This window comes from Mustela lutreola, chromosome 3 (genome assembly GCF_030435805.1).
Source record: "Mustela lutreola isolate mMusLut2 chromosome 3, mMusLut2.pri, whole genome shotgun sequence".
NCBI classification, from domain to species: domain Eukaryota; kingdom Metazoa; phylum Chordata; class Mammalia; order Carnivora; family Mustelidae; genus Mustela; species Mustela lutreola.
In genome coordinates, this window is record NC_081292.1 from 142,804,159 (window position 1) to 142,830,562 (window position 26,404).

General features: G+C 39.3%; 1 long non-coding RNA gene across 1 annotated transcript in view; it reads left to right on the forward strand.

The window, feature by feature from the left end:
- LOC131827090 (uncharacterized) overlaps positions 1-24,476 on the forward strand; it is a 52,761-nt gene extending 28,285 nt beyond the window's left edge. Inside the window, exons 2-3 of the long non-coding RNA XR_009351887.1 lie at positions 23,043-23,095; positions 23,508-24,476. This is a non-coding gene — a long non-coding RNA (uncharacterized LOC131827090). The remainder of the gene's footprint in view (positions 1-23,042; positions 23,096-23,507) is intronic.
- Positions 24,477-26,404: the final 1,928 nt, after the last annotated feature.

Genomic DNA, 26,404 nt, shown 5'->3' on the forward strand with positions numbered 1-26,404 from the left:
CTAAATATTTAGAATTATAAATCAAGCCAGTAAGCTGTTAAAAAAGAATATACTCTGTCTTCATAGTGCTTTAGGAGGTCAGTTTTTAATATGAGAATTATTAAATTCCTCCAAGTTTCTTATAGTAGAACAGGGAAAACTGACCCCTCACCAAAAAAGCCTGCCCATTTTCTTCCCACCCTCCAGCTCTCTCCTTAAACACATGATTGTGGACCCCACCCCCAGCCCACGCACCCAAGCTTGAGCCCCCTCCTCAGCAAAGAGGCCCTATCGATACTCCTTGGCTCTAGGGGTACATATCCTGAAACTGTAGCCCACATCAGGAAGGTAGCCCAAAGAAGGAGGCCTATTTTGGCCTTGGATGTGAGTTCAGGGCTGTCAGGCAGGTAATTCCAAGACTCAGGCACCAAGGGAGGCCCTGAGTCTGGAATGGAGCCTGAGCACAGCCTGCACAGCATAGGACTCAGGGTCAGGTTGCCTCTTATATCCATCTAGTCAATACTGATGGTAGGAACTGTTCAATGTGTTCTTCCTGGGGCCACTTTGACCCTTTGAACATTAATTTTGAATGATTCTAGTATTTGACAAAGAGATGAAGCAAAGTGAGGTAGCAATCCAATATTTATAAAAATTGCCATCATTATGAGCTAAAATTCACCTTTCCAGCCCCTAATGTCAACAAGACCAATGTGAAAATTAATGCAGATTAATCCAATTTGGCTAATTGCTTATAATAAGCATTATGGCATTCCAAAAAGAACTTCATTTTAAATGAGTAGAGGGCTCCTCAACGCTTTCTTACATATAATCTGACTTACTTAGTGCTGGTCCTTCCAAAGCTCCTCTCTTGAATATGTAAATTATTTGAGTAATAATTTAGTTCACTTGAGTGTAAAAGCAGATGATCTCCTAAGATTAAAGGTTTGATCCTTAAATTTTCTAAGCCTCAGCAGCAGAACTGAATAAAGCCAGTAAGTACCTTGACACAGACAAGGAGTGCCCAAGGTTGGGGGTTCAGAGCACGGACCCACCTGAAACCAAGACTGGTTCCTGTGTGGGGAGGTCTCAAAGAAGCAACCAGGCTCAGCTCACACTGCCCTCTGGCATGGAAGTTCTCCAGCTTTTTTATGCAACAGACTCACCTGGAGGGCTTGTCAAAAATGCAGCAGAGTGCTGGGCCCCACCCTGAGAGCTTCTGATTCAGTAGAAGTCGGGGGAAGGAGCCTCTGAATCTGCAGGTCTAACAAGCTCCCAGAGGACCCCACTTTGAGAACCAATGCTCTAGGGTTTTTTTTTTTTTTTTTTTTTTTTTTTGCATGCATGTACTGTATTCACACCATTATTTTGGTCTATCATTGCTTCTCCTCCCACTTACTTAGTTACATAACTGATAGCCCATCCTCCTACCAAGTAACCATATAGGAGATTAAAATCAACTAGGTAAGCAATTTATACCCGAAAAAGAAAATGTTACAACTATATACAGTTTATCGAGTTAATGGCCAATTTTAAAGGTCTGAATGATAATACCTTCTTTCTTCCTATACTTTTCTGCTATAAAGAAAACCCTGAACACTCCATTCAGCCTTGTATTCCTCCTCAACAGCAGCACCCCCCAGAGATGGTTTATGGGAACTCATGTCCAAAATACTGACTTTTGTAATTAACCTAAATAACCCGAATGTCGTGGCCGGCACGACAAATCGACCAGGAACGTGAGGGTAAGAGGATGGTGAAAAGAAATTAAGAGACAAAGAGATGGGGGCAGGAGGACCACCAAGGAGGATGTCCAATAGTGCCAATTTTATTCAAGGCTGTGAAGCATTCTATAGCTAACAGAGACAATCATCTATTTTTAGCTGATTACTAAAGAGTTTGCAACATGCACAGAAAATCCTTCAAGCTTTCCCATTATTTATTTCCCAAGCACCAATAGCAGAGCTTCTAGCGCCAGATGTACTGACTTCAAGGCCACTCAAGACATAGTTTGTGTAATCACAGCACAGTCTTACAGTGGTGTAGTCTATGGCCCGTGCAAGGACAGCAAGCACCAGCCAAGAATTTCTGACCCTGGCCAAATCGTCTCCATCTGACTAGCAAACGTGTGGGAAGTCATGTAGGTGAGCGCCCAACACATAGCACAGACCCTTTCTCAGTGTTACTCGACTTTATTGACCTTAACCTTTTGTTCGGCTATTCAGCCTTTAAAGGAGGCACAAGTCAGGGCCTGGTTTGGTCCTCGTCTCAAGCCTTACCATGGCCTCCCACACCCGAACACCTCTAACTCCTCCAGATTTGTTCCTTATGATGTCACCTAAACTCTTGCTGCTTCTATTGTTAAAAGTTATAACTCTAACAAATACAGTTACTTCTCTGTGTAAAGGACCAGCACCTATGTAACTGGCTGTGAGAAGAAAGCCACATATTATAAACACAGACCGCTGGTATTTCAGCATAGATCTCTAAACAAACCAAGTGAAGCTGAAAGCTGCCGCCTGTTAAATTCCTAAAGGACTGTTTGCTATTAACCATCATTCATAGATGGCACTCATAGAACTCAGTAATGTTAACTAAAGGTTCAAATTTCATATAATGGGGTGGGACACAAGTCACTGTGGGTGACTAGGCCACCTATAAGCCCACACTCTTTGGTAGCTAGGGAGACAGTATGCGCCCCCCACCGATTGGATGTCTCCACCTGGCCCTACTCATCCCTGCATCCGGGCTCTGTTATCTCTACCTGACCTGACCCACCCTTGTATTTGGGCTCTGTTATCTGGGACTGGTCGACTGTATTTTACTGGTTTCCTGGACTTGTTTTTAAGTAGGTTCTCCTGATTGGGAGGGTGGGGAGGGGGTCAGTTTAAGTTTTACTGCATAAACAACAAAATCACTGTTTAACTGGATGGAATTGCTCTCGCTAAATAAGCCCTTACAGCTTTAACTTTACTAAAATGCTTAAATTTTCCAGTAAGTAACTTTTGCCCCCTTCAAGGGGGAGGAAATCCCAAAAGGATCAATTATAAAGATAAAACAAATTTTCTAGTATTGGTTCATGGCCTCTATCATATTGTACATATTGCAATATTTCCCAAGCTTTCTGGTTTGCTTGCTGGTGTCCACAAAACATCGCTGGCCTCCTCCATCAAATTCCACACATTTGTTCTCCTTCTTCTTATTGATTGTGCTGAGGGAAATGTCCTCACTGACTCAGCTTCCATTGAAGGCCATGTCCTGTTTATGACCAAAGCCACAGTGATCATGTGATACCTGATATGTCTCCCCTAAAACACCCATAAAGGCTGACATCCCTCAGGGCACATGTCTGATGAAAGGACCAGGGTCCTCATTCATTTTGCTGATTTTTTAAAGGATTTTGGTCTAGCAATATTTCACTTGCACAGCTTTTCATACAGATTTTTCAAGCTAAATTATTTTTATTTTAAACAAAAATCTATTTTTTCCAATGCAGCATGTTTAAGTTAGCATCACTTACTTTGCGAATGAAAATATTTATGTATGATTTACTAACTAAAATTCATACCATATTTTGTGCTTTTTCTGTTAGATGCTTTTAATTGTAAGGAATAGGGAACTCTGGGAACTCTTGGGTGGCTCAGTCGGTTAAGTATCTGCCTTTGGCTCAGGTCATGATTCCAGGGTCCTGGGATTGAGTCCCTCATGGGGTTCCTTGCTCAGTTGGGAGCCTGCTTATCTCTCTGCCTGCTGCTCCCCCTGCTTGTACTCTCTATCTCTCTCTCCCTGACAAGTAAATAAATAAAATGTTTAAAAATATATATCCTAGCCAAAAAAAAAAAAAAAATAGAGAACTCTGGTTGTCTCAGATTAAGGAAGTCTATTGTAAGTCTTCTTGCCCAAATAAGGAAACAGAGACCTCATAGCTAGGACACATGGGGACCCAGAAAAATCAAGTTCCAAAACCTCACAGAAGAATAAGATATCAGCCAGCCCTGAGGGGACTAGACACATGAGCCATTCAGAATACAGGTGGCTCCTAGATCCATGTAATTGTGCTGGCTGCATAATTTGCAGGAGCAAACTGAAAATGTGGAGACTTTAAATCAAAAAGCAAGGAAACTGCCATTCTATGTCCTAAGATATAAAGCTTTTTCCTTTCTTTTGCTGTCTCTCTCTCTCAAATTGTCATGAATTTTTAAAAATATGTTATTTAACATCATTCTAAGTAAAGCATCAGCATGGTTTTTACCATTCATCTTTATATGAGGCAATGTCAGTTTTGAATGTAAATATAAGAGCATTTAACTCATAGTGCAATCATCAAACTTGCACAATTCCTATTTTGTAGTTCCTATGGGCATATATACTGCATTCTTACCAGAGCAGTGAACATGCCACGCAAAACTAATTCAGTTGCTTTTATTTCACTTCTTCATTTGTGCACATCCTACCAACAGCCTCTACCTTTAGCCTCTTGATGAGCAGGGAAAGACTGAAAGACAAAGGACTGGATTGTCTTCACTTTCCTTTCCTTCCATGTCATCATTTTCAGTGGAAGTGATTGCCCATCATGGGGAAGCAACATGAATAAGAAGGGAAATGATAGGTTTCCCCACTCACTTATGCTTCTTAAAACACATTGCGTTCTTGGTGCCTGGGTGGCTCAGTCAGTTGAGCACACCAGGCGCTTGATTTCAGCTCAGGTCATGATCTCAGGGTCGTGAGATGGAGCTGCACATAGGGCTTTGTGCTCAGCGCCAAGTCTACTTGTCCCTCTCCCTCTGCACTTCCCTGCCCCAATTAAATAAATAAATAAAATCTTTAAAAAAAAAAAACCCACATGTTGCATTCTTTGTGCTTTCAAAACAGTTCTGGTTCTGACGGTAAGTGTGGCCCTTTGTGAGTGCCCTCCTTACTCAGCCTTAAACATACCATGGTACCTGGTACTTGCTCTGAGTCTCTACACTCCCAAGCATCACAGATCCATAGGCTTCTATGCTCCTGGGACTCTGTGAACATGGTATATAATGAGGCTGTAAGGAGTGGCAGACATGCTTACTGAGGCTATCTCAATGATAAAATTAATGAAAATTTCAGGACAGAGACAACAGAACATTAAATCAAGTGCTGAACTGTGTTCATGGTCACATATTCATGAAGCTGGCTTTGGTCCCATCACTAGCAGAAAACATGTTCGCCATGTGGCCCAGCTGTGTCTGCTCCTACTGCTCTGGCTGCTGCGACCTACTATCTTGTTCTCTATTTGGGTTCTCAAATTGTCCTAACTTCAGCTAATTCATGGACTTTCATGGCCCCTTCTCTGTATGTCTTTAATTTCTTCTCCTGGTCCCAACTGACCCCTTCTCTTCACATTGCCACCTAAAACTACTGCAAGAGAGAGGCTCAGATGATCCTTTTCCGAGTTTTATGCCAGCCCACCCCTTAAATGGGACAGAGGGACTGGGATGGAGGTGGGAGCAGGGAGAGAAAGAGGAAAGAAATGAAGGCTCATGAATTGAATTCAGAAACTTGAAATTATTTCCTTTGCCCTTAGATAATGTCTTTTCAATCTCTAAGTGAATGAGTACAGAAAGTAACTGAAATGACAATGGGTAATTGAAAGGAGAGGTACAGTTTTACAGACACATTACAGCTAAAAACCAAATGGTTGCTCAAAGATTTATTAAAGAGATTTAAGTATGAATATTTTCTAGTTTCATGCTACATATCATACCACAAGTTCTTTTGTGGATAAAAACCATTATACAGACTTTGCCTTTACAATTAATTTTCTTAAAGAAATAATATTGTCTGCATGTTAATATTTCTTCTGGATTCAATGAATACTTTTCAAAAATAGTTTTTTTTCTTTTCAATGACTTCATAGGACGGAAAATTTCTATCTTTGGAAATGTGTGAGAGAAAAACACAAAAGAGCAATTAAACATTGGTTTTGCTTTATTATTTATTTATTTATTTTTATTTATAATATGTAGTAATGGATGATAGCTCCCAAGGCAATCTATGCATGATTATGAAATGCCATTTTCTTTGTGAATTCATTTTTTAATAAAAATGCCATGTCTGACCATTACAGAAGTTCATGGTGTTTCCTTTTTGGGACCATGCTTGGAATGTTGGTTGCTCATCAATTCCTTGCATGACTGTTTCTTTTTTTTTTTTTTTTTTAAGATTTTATTTATTTGACAGACAGAGATTACAAATAGGCAAAGAGGCAGGCAGAGAGAGAAGAGGAAGCAGGCTCCCTGCTGAGCAGAGAGCCTGATGCGATGCGGGGCTTGATTCCAGGACTCTGGGATCATGACCTGAACCAAAGGCAGAGGCTTAACCCACTGAGCCACCCAGGCTCCCCCACACATGACTGTCTCTATCCCATTAACAATTATGAAAATAAACCAATGCTATAGAATTCTTGTCTTTACCATAATGTTCATTTTATCTGCCCTCCCTCCACCCCATTTTTTAAAAAATAAATTCAGGCTGTCGATGTAGAAGTAGAAAATGGAACAAATCAGAACGGGAGCACCAACTTATGTATTTACTTAATTAAAATTTAATTACATTAAACTAATTAAACTTAAATGCATAAAACCAGAGAAGTGAATTAAAATGGGGAAAAAACAAAAAATATTTATGGATACAATTTCAAAGTTTCCTAAGAATAGTAAAGAATTCCCTGGACCAAATAGTACCAACATTTATTCATTTTTTGAGAAGAGAATACATTTGAAAGGAGTTATGGTTTATCTAGCATGGGGTCACCTGAGAGTGGTAGACATTGAAAGAACAGTCAATGAATAGAAGTTGGCAGAGTAAATAGTAGTAAATGATCTGTGTGGGGGCTCAGGGGTAAGAGTGTGGTATGTTCCAGTATGGGCATGAGGAACCATTTCTTAGATACTGTGCTCCAAAATGGGTACCAAACCACTGATGAGAACAAGCCACTCTGGAACTGGTCCACGTGAGGACCAAGAAATATTTGTAAAAACCTGAACACCTACCATTCCTTGAAATCATCTGGTAAGGCTGCCATGCATGGAAATAATTAAAGTCAGGTCTATTTTCAGATTCATTCAACTATCTTAGACTATTTTTTTCTCATTAGTGTTACTTCGGCCCTATTATCGACTATCATAAAGCATCATAGAAACAGCTACTCTATTGTAAATTGAGACAGATTCTGGGGAACTTAAAGTCTGGAGTAGGAAGGAGATTTACTTTTTACTGTTTGCCCCTTGACACACTTTGGCTTTTATCTTACGTGCATTGTCATTGTTTTAAATTTTTAAAAAAGGAAGACTATGGTTGGAGGACACTGCAGTATACTTTCTGAAGAAGATAGAAATGTAGTAATTCTTTGTACAATTAAATATTGCCATGAAATATATGTAGCTTATAAAATCTACTCTGTTGCTATAGAAATGGGTATAATATAAATGCTCAGACACATACTAGATTTACATACTGAACGATGCAGTGATATTGTAGACAGAAGCACAGATCACAGAAATTTCAATATGTTTGATGTAACAGTCATGCAAATCTGTATTTGCCAAAGGAATTTTATGGAAAATGATTAGGCTATGCTTGCTTTTGGGGGAAAAAGAGGACACAGGGGGTTCCCTAAAAAATCATTTCCAACTGAATAAAGTTGACATTTGGGTAGGAGTTTTTCATGGAATGTAGTTACAATGACTGTCTTCATTATAATGCACTAGCACATTGTAGTTATTTTATACAAAGGGGAGAAAAAATGTTCTTAGAGTTTTGTCAATTATATTTTGTTTTTGAAAAGTGTAAGAGAACTTATCTATTTTTTCTTTTTTCTTTTTTTAAAGATTTTATTTATTTGACAAAGAGAGACACAGTGAGAGAGAGAACACAAGGAGGAGGGATGGGAGAGGGAAAAGCAGGCTTACCACTAAGCAGGGAGCCCAATGCGGGGTTCGATCCCAGGACCCTGAGATCACGACCTGAACCAAAGGCAGACACTCAATGACTGAGTCACCCAGGCGTCCCTATTTTTTTGTCTTTTAAGGAACAGATTGCTTTTATTGAAGAAATAGATGTGGTTAAGAAATTTTTACACCTGAACATGAACAAGGAAGTACATTCAAAGTCATTGCAGCACTGTCATACAAGTAAAAATTTTAAATCTGTAACACAATACTTCATGTTACTTTGGAATCCAGTGTTATGTAATGAAAGTAGAAAAAATATGGACTGGTGACACTCCAAATTCAAGAGAGTAGTTGTCTCCGAGGAGGTTGAGATTTGAAAATGGAAAGAGAAAAACAGGGAACTTTAACTTTGTTTGTAATAATAGTTTGTTATCAAGTAAAAATAAATTAAACTGATCAGTAAAATAGAAAATTTACCATTGATTATTATTAAAAAGAAAAGAAGAACTAGAATTGAAGCACATACAAAATGTCAGCATTTATTCATTTGGGAGGTCAGCTTATGAGAATTTGTTATATTATCTATTATACTTGTCAAAAACTTCATTTAAAGGGGCGCCTTAGTGGCTCAGTGGGTTAAACCTCTCCCTTTGGCTCAGGTCATGATCCCAACGTCCTGGGATCAAGCCCTACATCAGGCTTTCTGCTCAGCGGGGAACCTGCTTCCTCCTTTCTCTCTGCCTGCCTCTCCCTGCTTGTGATCTCTGTCTGTCAAATAAATAAAATCTTTAAAAAAAAATAACTTCATTTAAAAAACTACAAGCAAAACAATAAAATAGACTTGCTCTGCCTATGAAAAATGTAGAAATGCCCACTTATTATCAAGTATTAGAATAAGTAGTGCATGTAGTAATTTGGAAAGTGAATGAGTATTTCTAAATGGTGGTAAGTTTTGATTTTGATCAGTTGGAGATTTCAAGAGAGTAAACAAAAGAAAACAAAAGGTGAAGAAAATCAACAGGTAAAAAAATATTAAATTAAAAAATATATTTTATTATTTTTTAAAATGGGAAACCATCTATGGTTCAATGTAGCACTATTTTATATATCACTAAGAGTCAAGATGGAGGTGAATATTGCCAGTACGGCTGCTAGATGTCATTGATCTAAAGAGGAAACCTGATTCCAAAGATGTTCAAATATGAAGCAAAACAAAACAAAATACATCTTGGAATTGGTAAAATGCAATAAGATGGTGTTCTAGATCTTCCATCTCAAATTAACGTAACAAAGAATGCATTGGACTTTTGTTGGAAAATCTTATTAAAATTAGTTAAAAGTCTTTAATGAGTGGAACCCAGATGGATCAGTTGGTTAAGCATTAGATTCTTGGTTTTGGCTCAAGTGGTGATCTCAGGGTCATGAGGTCAAGTCCTGCCATTGGCTCAGTGCTCAGCATGGAGTATGCTCAATTCTCTCTCCCTCCCCCTTTTCCTCTCTGTCTTCCCCTCCCCCCAACCAGTGCACACATTCTCTCTCAAATAAATAAAATCTTTAAAAAATAGATATGACTATATGAATATTATTGGTTTTTATTCAGTGAAAGACACCATGTATGATTTATAGTTGGTTGATCATTTCAGACAATATATTTACAATGTTAAAAATTGACAAGGAATTATTTAAATATTTTATTTAAATATTTAAAAATATTTAACAGTGCTGTCCCTTAGAACTTTCTGTGATAAAGGAAACATTCTGTGTCTGTGTTATCCAGTATGGTTGCCACTACCCACATCAGGCTACTGGACATTTGAAATGGGGATAATATAACTAAGAACTAAGTTTTTAATTTTTAAATTTAAATTATTTCAAATTTAAATAGCCACATGTGGCTAATGGCTACCTTATTGGACAGTGCTAGTCTTGAAATATTAAAAGAACTCTACCAAATCAATAAAAGAAATACAAGATTGTCCAACAGAAAAATACAAATAGGTTGATAGAATGGGAAGCCCGAATTGCCAACAATCACATGAAAAGATCCAAAATGACAAGTAACAGGAAAAATGCAAACTAACATAGTAACATAGTATAGCTGAAAAGGTCAAAAGTCAGTACCAAGTGTTGGTGAGGATGTGGGGAAAACAACCCTCCCTTACTGCTGAAGGTTGGGGTAGACCTATGGCTATCTTGGAAAACAGTCTGGTGAAATTACGGATGCATATATCAAATAACCAAGTAATCCACCTCACTTTCTGTAGAACAGCTCACACATATGTCATGAAGAAGGCAGATGTCCATCATGAGGTTGTTTATGATGATAGAGATTTGGAAGCTATTCATATGGTGGAAATGGAGGATTACAGTGCAGCAGAAGTACACTAAGGAATACTTGGCTACAGTCAGAAATAATGAACCAGAACTACATACAGCAACAGAGAAAGAGCTTAAAAACCCAGTGTTTGGTGGAAAAGGCAAGAAATAGATTGAGATGTGTAGCGTAATCCTACTAACGTATGTTTTCAAGATCAAGTGACACAAAAACAGTATTAGATTTTTCAAGATACTTAGATACCCAAGGACAAATACCAAGCATATTATTCTTGGTAGCTATGAAGGGGGGAGGGTGGAGAGGGGAGCAAGGAGCAGGAATAAAGGAGTAAAAATAGAGGCAACGGCTGGAAAAAAAGACCGATTATAGTATGACATAAGTGAAAGAATATGATTAACCTTGCTTCTTTGCACCTGATGTTCAAAGGAGGGGGGAGTAAAATGTGACCTGGCATTTGAATTCCCTGGATCATCTAATCATTATTTATGGTTTTCTTGATACTGTGTATATTTTTATGAGCTAAACAGAAGCATATTTTGTGTTCTGTTGCTTCTGTTATTCAGTAATTGCTTTAAACACAGGCATGCTTATAATTCATTATATTGGTCTCTACTAGTTTCTGTGAACTCTACCCGCTGCTATTGCTTTTGCACAACAGAATATTTTATGTTCCATTCCGGTATTTCCCTAAAGATCATAATGCTTTGTGAAACTTCTATTGTAGAAAATATGTGAATACTGAATTGAAACAGTAAGAACTGAAGAGCAGAAGGGTCCAGAAGAACAGAGCAGGTGACAGTTCACAGGTGCTCTCATTAGCTGCTCTGGGTGCAGGTTTAGATACTATTCTTTTAGACAAGGTTCTCAGCCGAGTGTATTAGTTAATCATCTGAACCCGAAATGATTTGCATAATCATGAGACTGGGCCTGGGATTTGATTCCTATGGCAACTTTGAAGCTTTTTCAGGCTCCGGATCTTTCTTTTCTCTCATTTCCTCTCTCTTTTAGAATTTTTCAGGAATGGATTTGTGGAGTTGTTTTGTTTGTTTGTTTGTTTGTTTTTGTTTGTTTGTTTGTTTTCCCTTTATGTAGAAGCTGATCTTGTAAATCTTTTACAAATGAAAAAGTGTTCAGAGCTGCAAAAGAAAACAATCAGATACTGTTGTATTTTACTGCACCTCCCCCAAGGTATTATCATGACATCTTTGAAATTAGTGTACCTTCTTGTTTTTATTTAACTGATTCGTTACATAAAGTAATGACCTCTCCCAAGTAACACATGACGCTTCAATTTCAAAAGTATACCGTTCAAATGATAGAAATCAATGTCTATATGAATTTCCAAACTATAGCCAGAAAACCGGTTACTTCATTTCAATCCTTATAAAGCTTTCCTTTTCTGCAAAATAAGTATTTTCTGCAAAATAAGTATTTCTGGTCGTCTGTCATCTCAACTAAGATGACCATGTTAGTTATCTAATACTATTTAACAATTGCTCTAAAACTTAGTGGCTTAAAATAAAAAATCTTTAGTTGTCTCTCATGGTTTGAAAGAGTCAGGATTTTAGACAGGCCACAGTGGGAAGCATGAGGGCCTCAGCTGTAAGACTCCAAGTCTTGGGAGTGGAGTCATCTAAAGGCTTGTTTGCTTACATGTCTGGAAGTTGATGTTGGCTGTCAGCTGAAACCCTCAGTTTCCCTTTCATGGGCCTCTCCTTGTGGCTGGTTTGAGATTCCACATAGCATAGAAGCTGAGTTCCAAGGGCAAGTGTCCTGAGAGGGCCAGGCAAAAGCTGTGTCCTTCTTATGGCCCAGCTTCAGAAGCTGCATGGTATCTCTCCCATTCTTCCCCACTAATCAGGGCTGTACAAGCCCTATCTGGACTCAAGGAAAGAGTATCTAGATCCTATCTCTGGTGGGTGTTAGCTACATCTCTCAAAGAACATGGGAGATGGGATAAATATATTTTATTATCGCATCACAATGACCAACTCATTTTAACTTGGGAAAGAAGCTCAAATCCCAGGATGGCTTTGGTGCTCAACATTATTCCTTCCTAATTAGTGTGCCTACATGGGTCCCTTTCAAAAATAAGTTAATGAAATAAGTCCTAATGAAAAGATCTCTTACTCAAGATGACTAGTTCTTTGAAGATAATTATCAAAAAATGACTAGAATTAAACCAGTGACATAAAAGTAACTGTCATATCCAATTAATTAGGACTCTTTGGGTTGCCAGTGACAGAAATGAACTCAAACTAGTTTAAGTAGGCGAGAATTCGTTGTCTCATGATTCTGAAAAGTCCAGGCCTTCATATGGATTCAGTCATGCTGGATTCAGGAACTCAAAGGATGTTATTAGGCCTCTGTTTCTTCCCCTAAGACTTCTCTTTGCATCCCTTAAAAATCGCTGAAAAAGGATTAGGGTTAGGGTTAGGGCCAGATGGGGGTACCCTCTGGACAAGTCACTATTTCTCCAGAGAAATAGAACCACCAGGTGTGGAGGCCAAGCAGTCCCATGAACTGCAGGCTGGGAGAGTTGGAGAACCAGGAAAGCTGGTGGTGTAACTCAGTCTCAAGTCTAAAGGCCTGATAAATGGCAGGGGGGCAGGGGAGCTGATAATGTAACTCCCTGTCTGAGCCCCAAAACTCAAGTACCAGGAGCTCTGATGTCCATGGGCAGGAGAAGATGGATGTCTCAGCTCAAGCAGAGAGAGAAGGAGTTTGCCCTTCTTTGCCTCTTTGATTTGGCCCCTTGATGGATTGGATGATGCCCACCAAAATTGGTGAGGAGGATCTTTACTTGGTCTTTCAATTCAAATGTTCATCTCTTCCAGAGTCACCCTCACAGATATACCCAGATACAATGCTTTACCAGCCATCTGGACATCCCTTAGTCCAATCAAATAGGCACATAAAATTAACCACCACGAGGTGGATGGGAAAACTTGGCCCGCCAGAGTCATACCTGAGATGCAGGGGTGGGGAGGTCTTATGATTGACAGCCCTATCAGGGATCAGAGGAGTAGCTCCTGAGTGAATAAGGTAGCTGTGTGATATCAGATGGCAGGGTAAGTGGATGAGATGCAAAAATAATGATGGTGAGCAAACCTAGTAGGTTTTAATGCTTCCTCAAACATCCGTCTAGAATTTTGGTAGAGCTGAATGAGGGAAAGTCAACTTATTAAATCTAAAGTTAGGAGAACCCAATAAGCAACCTCCTGGGTTCTTATGCTATCAAATGGGGTGACTAAACAATTTCCACATTGTAAACCTAGAGTTCACTTTTTTTCATATCTACATATTCATTGCTATTTTATCTCTGAAACAGCATGGTTTAACCTCAGTCTTTAGCCTATACTGGGGGTTTATAGGTCTCCTGTGGAAAACTGTATTAAATCACAAAGGAAAAATGACCTCCTTATGCTGTTGGAATATGATTTATGAGTCCATGCTTAGGTGTTTTATTACTATATATCATAACTTTTATTAGAGCTTCCATTAATATTGCCAGTAGTGAGCCATAAAATTGGCTCTGGGTATATCCACGAACTTTTATAAAACTCTTTCTGAATCACTAGTTTTTCTGTAAATCATATAAAGCATTTTTTTTTGAAAACCTGGCAGTTCTCTTCGTTGTGGTTTAGCACTCTCCTTTTTTAAAGAATAGAATCATAGCTGCTCAGAATTGTGCGAGCTCTTGGAAGTCATCTAATCTCATTCTGTATTTCTCTATGTCTGGAGTGTAGGCAATCTGTACATTGAATAGAATGAATGAATCTCTTCCATAATGTCATGCTGCTGATAAACATACTACCTCACAATGTCCTAGGGGTTATTTCTGTTGTTTGTTTTTTTGTTTGCTTTTGAAACAAATTCTAATTACCAGAAATTTTCCCAGTTTTTCTTTTCAGCCCCACGGAACAAGCCTACACATCACAGGTGCTTAATTTCTCATCTTTAGGTTACCACGTGTTCCCCGAGACTTCTTCAGGCTTCATATTCTCAGTTCCATCCAACTTTCTTTATGTGTCATAATCTCCATAGCCACCTCCATCTTGACCACTTGACTTTGGCCATGTCCCAGTCTCACTGGGAATAGTGGTTCATTGTATCACAAATCTACCAGCCCCTCAGTTTTCTGGTCTTCATTTTTGCATCTTATTCATAGAGATATCTCTGGAGACTATCAAAGTATTTCCTGCCGTCCAGATATCTTATTTTAAGGCCTTTGCCTGACTAAGACAAACTATGAAAAAAAAAAGGAAATGAGATGAGTTTTGTCTGGAATTACCCCAGACAAATTGGAACATTTGGTTACCAATCTATGATTCGCAGCATCCTTTTTCTTCTGACTTAAAAAAAAAAAAAAAATAGAGATTTTATTTTTTTCCTGACTTTGATCATCTGGTCTTTTTCCCTTCTCCCTAAATCATCAAAGACTATAACAAAGTTTCACTGACTTCATCCACAGGTCCTGATAGGATTCTTGGATGTTCATTGGGGCGGCATAATATTTTGAGATGTTACCTAAGATTTTTCTTTTCTGAGTTTCTTTTACTCTTTGCTCTTAATGCATTTAGTAAATGCATTCATTGACTAAGGGCAAGGTTATCACAGCAGAAAAGTGAAGGAAAGGCTTTTTACATTTCTAAAGCTTGTGCCTTTGTCCTCGCTTCAGCATCACATATACTAAAGTTTGTGCCTTTGGACATAAAAATATTCTAGGCCCAGACGGAACTCAGGCCATAAAAATTAGATGGTGGTGGGGGGGGTGGAATTGTGCTGTCTTCAGTCAGGGTCTGCCTTTGTCGATCCTGTCACACCCTCTGCTTCCTCTCCTCTTCACCTGTGATTCATTGAACTGCATACATTTGCTCAGACTGGAGAAAGAGAGAGGAGAAACACTCAATAAGTTTGGAAATCCAAGAACAGAGGAGAATGTGGGCATGCCCAGGATAGAGGCAAGGCTTGATAGTTTTCTTATGCCCAGAAGAAGAGTGAGTGAGGTGTCTAAGTTACGGATCCAGGCAACCCAGGTCAACCTCACAAATCCTGCCTCTTCCCAGAGCAACTTGGGAAAGAGCAGAATGATTTCCCCTGGGCCTGAGAGCAGTGTGGAAGTGGTGAAAGTCACGCTAACATGGAGGCTTAACACAGAAAGAAGTGAGTCCTAGAAAGGCAGCAAGAAAAGGTCAAACAGGGATTTTGCTTCCATGATTTTCCAGCGTGTGTTCTGAGGAATTCATGGAGGTGTGCTCCTCAGTTCCTCCCCCAAGGACTTCCTGGCTAGCTGTAAAGGATGCAGTTAGCCCACATGCTCCATCTGTTGGTACCTTCTGGCTCTGGTTTAGTATTTAAGTTAAGGCCTCCTTCCCAAGGTAGCACCCTACCCCAGCCCCCCTCGCCTTGAATGACTGAGTGTGGAGAGGGTCCCAGCCATATCTGCCCTGAGTGGGCGTCCTCATGGTCAATCTTTGCTCCTAGCCAGCCTGTTATTTCAATTAAGACTGTCAGGCCTGCAACATGGTCAGAGGTTCTTTCTGTCCCATATTGTTTCCTCCCCAGTTCATCTCTAAATTTTGTTCTAGGTAACTCTCACTAGACCTTTGCCTTCCTAACTCTGTCTCAGCATCTGTGTTGCACAGTACTCAAATGACACAACTTCTCTGTACCAAAGGCTTAATTAAAGCACTAGTTAATTAAAGCTGGCAGTATTTGTTTTTACTGATATGCACATGCAGCCTGTATACGGCTGACGTCCATCCACTATGGAAAAAAATCTACTGGTAAACTTTCTAATCAGACTTTAGATTGACAGAATTAATAGGATTTACAAAAGCATAAAAGAGGTCCCAGCATATGGGACCTTGCATTTGAGAAACTTATCGATAGCTTGAAAATGCTTTACATTTTTTAAAGAAAAAATTTATCTGTGGCCATAATCACTGTAGAAAAACTCATGACATCTTTAGTTTACAGTACTAATAATAATGGCCGTCATTTATTATGTTACAATGTGGCATTATTATTACAATATGGCAGGAAATGTGATAAGCATTTTACATACATCATCTCATTTAGTTCTAGAGGCTGATGCCTAAGCAATATTAATTCATGAATTAGCTAATTGCTCTTAAGAATTTCAGCTTTAGCCAGAAAGTACATTAGCACTGGAACTGGAAATTGCTATCCGGGTTATATAATGAATGTATTCATTCAAACATTAATGTATAATGGTGGATCCTGGAAACAGAAATATTATGGTATTACTGGTTTAATCCAAACAAGTGTATACCATAGGAATAATTACAAAATTTCTAACTACATTATTTATTTAGAAAAGTACTATTTTCGGGGTGCCTGGGTGGCTCGGTGCGTTAAGCTACTGCCTTCAGCTCAGGTCATGATCTCAGGGTCCTGGGATCGAGCCCCACATCAGGCTCTCTGCTTGGCAGGGAGCCTGCTTCCCCCTCTTTCTCTGCCTGCCTCTCTGTCTACTTGTGATCTCTCTTTCTCTGTCAAATAAATAAATAAAATCTTAAAAAAAAAAAAATCCAACCTCTTACTTCATAAAATATGAAAGCATTGTTTTTACATAGGGGAGTATCAAGGATGGGTAAGTTGCCTAAGGGTGGAGTCAACACTATCAGATCCCAAGTAGGGACCCTGACTATTCTGAATGTGAATGGATTTCATCAAATGCTTTTTCTGTGTCAGTTGATATTATCATATGATTTTTCTTCTTTAGCCTGCTTATATAGTGGTTCATGTTGATTTTTTAAATGTTGAGCCAGTGTTATATATTGGAATAAATCCCACTCCATATGGTATATACTTCATGTTGTATACTTCTTTACATACATTGTTGGATTAGATTTGTTAATATTTTGTTGAACTTTGTTATCGGAGTTCATGAGAGGTATTAGTCTTTAGTTTTCTTTCTTGTACTGTGTTTGTCTGGTTTTGGTATTAGAGTAATCCTAGCCTTATAAAATGAATTGGGAAGTGTTCCCTGCTCTTCCATTTTTTGGAAGAGATTGTGTAAAACTGATGTTGACTTTTCTTGATGTTTCATAGAATTCTCCAGCAAAACCATCTGGGCCTGGAGATTCTTTTTTGTAAAATTTTAATTACACATTCCATTTCTGTAATGGTTAAAGGACAAAGCAGATTAATTATCTAGTTCATCCCAATTAAATTTAGTATTTTGTGATTCTCCTTTTGACTATTTTTTTTTTAGTATAGTTGACACACAAATTACATTAGTCTCAAGTATACAACTTAGTGATTTGACAAGTTTCTACATTATGCTAAGTTCCCAAGTTAGCCCAATGTTAGCCTAATGTTCCCAAGTGTAGCCACCATTTGTCTTGTTACGTCACTCTTACAATATCATTGACTGTATTCCTTATGCTATGTCTTCCATTCCCATGACTTAGTCATTCCATAACTGGAAGCTTGTATCTCCCACTCTCCTCATTTTGGCTATTTTGAGGGGACAAAGGAAAATGCTCAATGCGAGGGCCACAGAAAATATGAAGATCTAAGTAGTAATCTGATTTTACATTTACATTTATAAAATGTAAAGTATTTGATACTCAGGATTTAATTTGTTAAATGGACTTGGAATCATGAATCCAAACTAGTGCTGAATGCAATGTGAGGGATTTGTTTGCTTTTTCTTCTTCCATCCTAAATCTTTGATTTTATTGACCCTATTTTTAAATTATTTGAAAGTTAATGATTCCATTTTTTGCCACCAACACCCCAAGATCCTGTCAAGTATTTAACTTGAAATCATACACATAGCCTAGGAAATAAAAGCTTCCTCTGCTGTTGAAATAAAGCTTCAGATACATGTTTGCTATTTTCACAGCTGTATTGGTCAAGGAGAATAATGAAGACAGAAATATTTCAAACAGGGGAGATTTAACGTGGGGGAACTGACTGCACAGGTGATGGAAGACTGAAAGAACCAAAGACCCTTGTGGGGTGTCTCAAAGATTCATACCTGCAAAAAAAGAGAATTTTTCAGTCCCATCCAGGACTGGAACACAAAAGGGAAGATGTGAGGCTACAAAACCTTGGGGTGTGATAGGAGCACACACGAATGGTGCTGGGATCCCTACGGAGGTGTTTGTGCCTAGTGCTCAGGGATCTGACCGGGGCCTCATGGGGCTGGAGATGGGATGCCTGAACACACTGGATGCCTATTTGTCTGTCAAATGATAGTTATGGAACAATAGGGGCAACTAATCGGTGACATAGTAGACCCATTTCAGGGAAGACAAATCAATAAGAGCCACTATTGCGGCACTTAGGTGGCTCAGTGGGTTGAAGCCTCTGCCTAAGGCTCAGGTCATGATCCCGGGGTCCTGGGATTGAGCCCCACGTTGGACTCTCTGCTCAACGAGGAGCCTGCTTCCCCCCTTTCTCTGCCTGCCTCTCTGCCTACTTGTGATCTCTGTCAAATATATAAATAAATAGATCTTACAAAAAGAAAAAAGCCACTGTTGAATGGACCTAAGCCAGAAATCATAGTGAAAATATAACTGGACAAGAGATCATTCAGCTGGAAATTGAAAATGAATGTGTATGGCAACTTGTACCCAATGTCAGGAAGCTGTGTATTTAGCACAGGGCCTAGCACATTTGTTGAATGGATAATTCAGTTTCCTTTTGGGGACAATACCACAAACATGAACAGTCATGCCTTCTAATGGTGATGAGCATTTAAGAAAATGCATATACTCTTTTTATAAACCTAGTACACAGGAATGTTTCCTTTTACTTCTTTGGGTTGTTTGGAAGAACCTCTTCTGTGTGGTCTTTATTTTAATTTAGCATCTGCAGCAGTAATACAGCAAATTGCAGTAAATCAAATTCATGTCACTTAGAATGCTCCTGAGAAAAGTTAATCAGAGAAAAACACAACATTTTCTTTCTATTATAGTAAATAAAATTTCAGATTGTGCTTTATATGCTCCTTAACAGGAAAAGTCCTGTTGTTTACACTGAAGAGTAATAAAAGGTATCTCTTACCTTGTTAAATTAAAGGTACTTTGCCAAGTTGCCTCCTTAGAGCAACTGAGCGCATCAGTCTCATAAAGGTACTTGGCCAAAGTACCACTGTGTTCCCCCTTCTAAGACAAAACATGGTATCTTGTATTTGAATGTGTTAAGTTTTCACTTTAAGAGTCATTTGCTGGGCACTGGGTGTGGTGCAAAAACAATGAATACTGTTACGCTGAAAAGAAATTAAAAAAAAAAAGAGTCATTTGCTGGAGGCTTTGAGTGTACTTGTCATAACATTACACAGAATGCCTCTGCAACTTTCGCTCGAACTGAAATCAAGTGCTGCTATCTGCTGATCTGAAACTGAAAGTGCATTTAGTAAACCTTCAAAGCACCCACTATTAATTCCAGCCCTGTAAGAAAACAGATTCCAAGGCAAGGATATTTTTAGCTTTGCCTGCTGTAATAAGTCACAATAACCTTCCATGATTTGGGACTTAATATGATTTTTCATTATAGAAATTCAAAGTTATACAATTGAATGTAATTTATGAAAATATGCAGGCGTTGGAGGACCAAGTACCTTGTGGAGCTCCCCACTCAGCAGGGAGTCAGCTGAAGATTCTCTCTCCCGCTGCCCCCCAAATAAATAAATCTTTATAAATCAATCAATTAATTAATTAAAACTATTTTTTAAAAAGAGAAAATATCCAATTATCTATGAGCCTCCAAATTTTCTTTTTTCTTTCTTTTTATTTGTTTTTAAGTATTTTATTTATTTATTTATTTGCGAGAGAGAACATGCAGGGGGAGGAGCAGAGGGAGAAGGACAAGAAGACGCCACGCTAAGCACAGAGCCCAACATGTGGCTAGATCCCAGGACCCTGAGATCATGTCCTGAGCTGAAATCGAGTCAGACGCTTAACCAACTAAGCCACCCCACCCAGGTGCGCTGAGCCTCCAAATTTTCGAACTGAAAATGAAACCCAATCAACTGAGTGGCTATTAAATGAATTGGAGAAAGAGAAATTTAATTCCATGACGTGGAAAAGCCATCCTTTTGTCCCAGTGCCTTTCATAATGCCTGGTATACAGTAGGCACTCAAAAATATATTTCAATAGATAAGCAATCATAAAATAAATATACTTTAATTGTTTTTAAGGGGCTTAAGTGCCTCATACAAAAATGAATAACATATAATAGAGAATAGTAGAGATTTTAATCATATTGAAGAAAATTGAGTAAGTGAAAAGATAAAATCTAAAAGAATAAAAAATAAGTTTGGGTACCATAGATTGGTAAATCTATGGATTGGGTTTCACATGGACAGACTTAAAGCACAAAGAATCATAAACACTTGCACAATTTAGCTTGATGGGACTTTTAAATTTACCTTTTATTTTTAGCATTTTGCATTGGGGGTTCACCCACAGCTGAGTCAAGTATTAAGTAGGCTAGTATTAATGATCCTTAATTCAGACTTTTGCTTTATACTACAAAAACTGCACATCATTTGATACTGCTTAAACAACTATAGTCTGATACTGAACACAGCTCTTGTAAAAAATATTCGTTTCTAGATAATTGCCCAAGAAACACATTAGAGGGTGAGTATCCCCTGGATATGGTAGACTGTCCTGAAATGGAAGCTACAGATACAATGTCAGTTGCTAATTATTGTTCCCCTCCTGAGATTTCCTTCAGTCACTACTCCTCCCTCACCCACTGCTTCTTTCCCTTGCTGCCTGGGGGTCCTTGAAGTTGGTTGTACTGAAACTACTCCCCTAGGGCTGGATCTGCTATGCCAGACAGAGGATCATCCTCGACTTGGAGTTTGGCCAATCTCATCCCTAGTGCCATAGTTTTGGATTTGCTATCCCACGCCTGCCCCTCCCATCTCAGTCCATCTGCGTGGTCAGAAGGAACAGGGAACTTGGCATTGGCTGAAGGCCTGCAGCTACAGTGATGGCACTACCCAGGCAGTGAGAGCTGGCTTGCCCAGGGGCGACAGCACATCTCATTTGGTGTGAGGCAGGCTGAGGGGTGCAAGACAACGGGAGGCATGTCAAAGTCATAATCCTCAACTAGTTCAAACTGTGCCTTAGAGAGAAGTGTGACCTACGGTGGTTTCAGACAGAACCGTAGACACGACTTAACCAATTCTATTTTCACAATTTTCTGATTCAATTTCCAAACTCATAAAAAAGCCAATGCCCTTACGATTTTGGATTTTTAAGTTAAAATTGACTCAAATGTAAGCATGTTGATGTTAGTCTTTGGCTGGTTTGAAACATTCCTTTGAAGACAATATGTCCAAGAGTTAATTTAGGCACAAACTGTTTCTATAGACTTACCCTTGCATATTTTTGCTTTTGCATAATTATACCACTGTAGAAAAGAAATTCTCGGTAAGTTCCCAAGAATAATATCCCAAATCATCCTACAAAACTAACATGAAAAAGAAACTACCACTGCTAATGGATGCAAGGTTTCCTTTTGGGGTGATGAAAATGCTTTGGAACTGGATAGAGGTGGTGGTTGTACAACCTTGTGATGTCCTGAGTCCCACTGAACTGCACTGAAAATGGTTAGTTTTAGGTTGTGTGAATTTCATCTGGACAAGGAAAAAAAGTTTAAAAAAAGAGGAGGGGGGCTAAAATCACTACTATTCTTTCTGTCACCACTGAGAACCCTGGGAACTCAACTTTATTGCCGCACCTACCAACACCAGCACTGTCGCCATTTCTGATTCAGGAACTTAACCTTGCAACCACGATGACCTCTTTCTGAAAGCAAGATAGAGGTGCCACAGCTCATGCCAGCGATATGAGAAACTGCACAGAGCTTGTTCCTCATGCTGCTGATGTTTCTAATTGTGAGAGATGGCTTGCCCTTGTAACCAAGTTGCTGTCTGTATTCTAGCAGCAAAGGAGACTTGAGGGAACAATACTCATAACATGGAGCTTTACTCAGATACCAAAAGACCATTCAAAAGATGGCGGGCTACCACAAAAATAGCAAGCATTTATTACATCATCCCTGGCATGTGGATGCTGTGGATACTGACTAAACATCTGATTAAGTTCTAAGAGAGAGGAGATATTATACATTTTACTTCCCAGGTGATGCAGACAAAAGCTTGGTTTTGCTATAGCACCCAACTTCCTACTGGGACAAATCAATATTTGCAGTATACACTCCGAATTAGACTATATACTCAAATCTGTCATCTGTTGTTAAACCGGCTTGCATTCTTCCCCCAAGCATCAAATTCCCATCAAGTATGATTGATCATTGACCCATTTAGGCATAGGACTAAGCAGGGGCACCAGAGATGCCATCTTTGGGATATCCACAGAAGTCAATGATTTATATCTATAATAGTGAAGAGTTTTATGGTCACACAAACTCTGTGTGTGTGGTTTGTGTAGGTGTAATGTGACACATAGGTTTTGGGGAGAATGGTGATCTGGGCAGTACAAGTTATGGCATCTATGGGGAGCCTGGGTGGCTCAGTGAGTTAAAGCCCTTTCCTTCCGTTCAGGTCATGATCCCAGGGTCCTGGGATTGAGCCCTACATTGGGCTCTCTGCTCAGCGGGGAGCCTGCTTCCTCCTCGCTCTCTCTCTGCCTGTCTCTCTACCCACTTGTGATCTCTGTCAAATAAATAAATAAATAAATAAATAAATAAAGTTTTAAAAAGGTTATGGCATCTACCATGTTCTTAAGGGGAGCAGGTGATTAGTGAATATCTACATGCTGATATCCACCTACTTCTTTTCAAACAGGTGGTAAATATCATTCCACGATCCCACCCCTGTGTTGGCGAGAGGGAAGCAAGGTAGGTGATTTTATTTTGTAACAATTAATATTGGCATTAACAGGACAAAGATTAATATTAAAATCTAAGGAAACCTATTAGGCACAGCTTTAATGAGCACAGTGCCTTGACTCAGAGGAAGAGGGTGGACTAGTGAGTGGTCTATGTAGGTCCATATACATATCTTTAAGCTCAAAGACTCCTGTAGGCATGTGTATCCTACATAAAGGTCTCCAGTGTCCTTGAGTGTTCAGAGTAGAATAGAGGGATGCATTATGATATTCACTTCTGACCTGTGCCTCCTGTTGACTGGGCCTTCACTTATAAAACAAATAGATGGATTGAAGTAAGATGCTAGGGAGAGTAATAAAGTTGTGCTAGTAACTAAATGGGCCAACCAATCCCAAGTTTCCTAATTTTTTTTTTTTTTTAGGGAGAAGGGAGAGGGAGAGAGACTCTTAAGAAGGCTCCATGACCAGCACCGAGCCCAATGTAGGGCTTGATCTCACAACCCTGAGACCATGACCTAAGCTAAAATCAAGAGTTGGATGCTTAACCCACAAAGCTATCCAGGCGCCCCAGCCCGTGTCTCCTTCTTCAGGAAGGGAGTCCATAGAGGCAAAATTTTTCTCTAAAAGCCTTAAGAATGTCAAGCATGACACCTACAAATCACTGTGGGGCTAAGATTTCAAACCTTGTACTTGCTTTGCCAAGAAAATTTTTTTTTAAAGATTTTTATTTATTTATTTGACAGACAGATCACAAGTAGGCAGAGAGGCAGCCAGAGAGAGAGGAGGAAGCAGGATCCCTGCTGAGCAGAGAGCCCGATGCAGGGCTCGATCCCAGGACCCTGGGATCATGATCTGAGCTGCAGGCAGAGGCTTTAACCCACTGAGCCACCCAGGCGCCCACTTGTACTTGTTTAATAAGCCATCTCCTGTCTGTCATTATGGAGATGAGTGACAGAAGGGCTTCAGCGATCAATGCCCTTGATGATACATGGATAGGGACATAATCTATATAAAGCTCCAAGTAACCTCAGTTAAAGACAGAACTAGAGAAATGGTCTAGTGAGCCCATATCGTAGCATAAGAAAATTTCAACAGCCCTAAGGCAGGATGGTGAAATTATACTGCTGACCCTCCCAAGTGAAGTCAAACAAACGATAGTCTAGATGGAGGGGACTACAAAGGCAGGCAAGGTCATGACATTCATTGGACATACTGCCATTTACTCAATAATGAAGACCACATCAAGGACCAAATGAAATAAATGGGAAGCTATCTTATTCGGCTATCTCCAGTCCTCAGTAAAACTTCAGAAGCATGATTTATTCTGAGGTGATATACTGGAGATTTTAAGGGTGACATATACTAGCAATGAGCAATTAGAGAACAAAAAGGTTTTTAAAGAATATATTAGCTCTCAAAAATTAAATACGTAGATTAAATCTAACAAAGTGTGTGCAGGATCTGTATGCTCAAAGCTACAAAGCTGATGAAAGCATCAAAGATGATCTAAATAAATTGAGATTTATCGATCGAAAGACTCAGTGTTGTCAAGATGTGAATTCTCAAACTGATCTGCAGATTTAACATACCACAATCAAAATCTCAGGAGGATTTTTCCACATATTGATTTGAATGTTTTTTGCCTATTAATAGTGACAAGGACATCCACTGTTCCAGCCAGGTTATAAACTAAATCTCTTTCACTATACCCTCAGAAGTCACCCACTCACGGGACAGTCATGTAATAGATTATGCTCAATTACCGCATCATCTGCTAAATTATTGCAAAACATTACTTTCACAGGTATAAGAGTTCTTATTGGCTATTTCTTTTGTGCCCTGTCAAGATCTATACTCTGTCAAGATCTATATCCTGGAGATTAGATCCACATGATGGGAAACCATCACTTAGACCTTCCTGTAAGGGGCTATACCAAATCCTGCCTATCTCACACTGCCTTCAGTGCCAGCTCTTTAGGTCTTGGTCCCTTGTTTCCCACTACCCATTACTTTGCTTATTGCCTAGAGCAGATAATAAGGAGGCTAGTGAAACTATCATTGTCCACCAAAGTTTGCTGTCATCACCCATAACCTCCTATGAAATGATGAATATTACACATGGGCATCACTTCCTTGCATTAATCAGGACTTCCACTAGTCACATGTTCCACTAGGAAAGATCCTTATAACCCAGATTTTACCAGAGTTAATTAATGAGTTTGGATCTCAAGTACTGCCAAGTACTCTTGAGTATCAGGAATGGATCCAACCTAGCCCTTCTGGGTACTTTTAACATCTTATCAGATCTACCTGGCTCCCCACTCACACTGCAACTGGTTTAATCTCTTCAATTAGTCTCTTGGGATACTGATAGCAGTTTATCCCAAGGTCTCTAAACCCTTGCTATTCAAAGTGTGATCCATGGCCCAGCAGCAACAGTATCACCTGGAGACTTGTTAGCAATGCAGAATCTCAAACCACACTTCAGATTTGCTGAATCAGAATCTGTGCCTTCTCAAGATCCCTTGGTTTGTCTTGTGCACATGGATGTCTGAGAAGCATTGCTTATAAGGACTTAACTGTAACTTCCATTTGTTAACTAAGGCTTTGTGAAAACATACCGTGACTAAAGAGCAAAAATCAAGGTCAGCTGGGCACTACAGAAAAAGCGCAATTGCCTGATAGTTCCTCATTGGTGATTGTTCCTGTTGGTTGCTTTTGTTGGTTGGTCACTGAAGGTTGATTTTGAGATGGAAGAGACTTTTCTCCAAAATAAAGATTTGCTACTACAAATTGAGAAAGGTTAAGCTTTATCAAACAAATGTGCTTGTCAAAAACACTAGGCCTTTTTACAAACTTTGCCCAAACACAAAGACATTGGATGTTTCTGTTTTCCATACTTCAAAGTATTGGATCAGAGTTAGGAGGAGGAAGCCCCAGGCAAGAGCTTCTCTGCCTGGCAAACGGTGAAGCTTTGGACTTGGTACTAATTACATTGTCCATGGCAGGGCTGACATGGACTCAACCCAACAGACAATTCCAGGGTATGTCTTACATCTGACTACCACCATCCAGTTGATTGTAACATCCAGCAGTGGCCTATATCGTGAGTCAAGCCATTGTTTTTATGACTAAACTCTAATTCAAAATAATAAAATGGTATTGAATTTTCTGTCTGAATATTGATTTTTTTTAATTTATTTTTTCAGTGTAACAGTATTCATTGTTTTTTGCACCTCACCCAGTGCTCCATGCAATCTAATACCCACCACCTGGTTCCTCCAACTTCCCATCCCCCGCCCCTTCAAAACCCTCAGAT